Source organism: Elephantulus edwardii, unplaced genomic scaffold (assembly GCF_000299155.1).
Source record: "Elephantulus edwardii isolate Elephantulus edwardi_28Jun2011 unplaced genomic scaffold, EleEdw1.0 scaffold00109, whole genome shotgun sequence".
Classification (NCBI taxonomy): domain Eukaryota; kingdom Metazoa; phylum Chordata; class Mammalia; order Macroscelidea; family Macroscelididae; genus Elephantulus; species Elephantulus edwardii.
Window position 1 is genome coordinate 8493680 of NW_006399859.1, and position 1336 is coordinate 8495015.

The following is a 1336-nucleotide window of genomic DNA, read 5'->3' on the forward strand; positions in this document are numbered from 1 at the left end:
TTCTTGACATTGTATAAAGTATATAAAAGGAAGTTGACTTCAAGGAGCACTGTAGTGCAGTTCCTAAAAAAAAAAAAACACCCCAAGTTCCTTTGTGGTTCATTGTATGTTCGGTATTGCAACACCACAATTGAAAGGCATCGATGCTTCTTCTGTCTTCTTTATTCAGTGCCCAACTTTCAGTTGCATAGGAAGCAATTGAAAAGACTGTGTTGCATTAGGCACACCTCAGTCTTTGACATGCTCGCTCTTCAGCATTTTAAAGAGGTCCTTGAGAGCAGATTTCCCCAAAGCATCACACCTTTTGATTTCTTTTTCCTTCTCACCCTTTTCTAATTGATTTTAATGAAAGTTTACAGAAAAGTTGGATTTTCATTCATTGCTGCATATTTTCTTTTTATTATTGTTTAATATATATTTAATGAAAACTTATAGAAACTTGGATTTCCATTTATTAATTGTAGCACATTTTCCTTCTTAAGCTCTAATTAACTTTTAAAAAAAGCATATTCATTCACTGTTGCATAATTTCCCCTGTACCCCCGCCCCCACTCTACCCCTCCCTCAGTCCATTTCACTATACATTTCTTATTCTGGACTGTTGTCATATAAATAATGCCCAATCATATATACCTGTTGATTCTTTGACTCCTGCTACCATTGATAATGATGGTAGATCTAAGTAAAACGAAAATTTTGACAACTTCATTCTTTTCTCCATTATCATGATATAATCCACTGGTCCAGTGGTGAGGATTTTTGTTTTCTTGATGTTGCAATGTAGTCTATTTTGAATATTGTAGTCTTTGACTTTCTTCAATAAATGCTTCAAGTCTTCTTGCACTTCCTGCAAGCAGGTTGTGCCATCTGCATTATGCTGTTGTTATGGGCCATCAAGTTGCCTGCGACTTATAGCAACCCTATGCACAACAGCTCTGAAGTCTGCCCAGTCCTGAGGCAGTCTCACTGACTTCTACACACCTACCCCCATTGCACTAGTTACTGTATCAATCCATCTCATCGGGGGTCTTCCTTTTCTGCGCTGACCCTTCTCCCTTCTAAGCATGATGTCCTTCTCGAAGGACTGGTCCCTCCTGGCCATGTATCCAAAGTATAGGAGATGGAGCTCTTTCAAAATTCTAGCCTCCAAGGACAAAATTGGTTTCACCTTCTTCAAGACAGACTTGTTTGTTTTCTTGGCAGTCCATGGTATGTCAAATACTCTTCTCCAGCAGTAAAACTCAAAGGCATCAATTCTTCTTCTATCATTGTTAGTCGCTGTCCAGCTCTCTGATGCATAGCAAGTAATTACAAAGACCATGGCCTGGATCAAGCG

The 1336-nt window shown here is 38.8% G+C and overlaps 2 protein-coding genes across 2 annotated transcripts in view; one reads left to right on the forward strand and one right to left on the reverse strand.

The window, feature by feature from the left end:
• The window catches only part of SOX6 (SRY (sex determining region Y)-box 6), a 704108-nt gene that overhangs the window by 99096 nt on the left and 603676 nt on the right, over positions 1 to 1336 (forward strand). The window lies entirely within an intron of this gene.
• LOC102870980 (ubiquitin-conjugating enzyme E2 N-like) overlaps positions 1 to 1336 on the reverse strand; it is a 23666-nt gene that overhangs the window by 21054 nt on the left and 1276 nt on the right. The gene's annotated exons all lie outside the window — the stretch shown is intronic.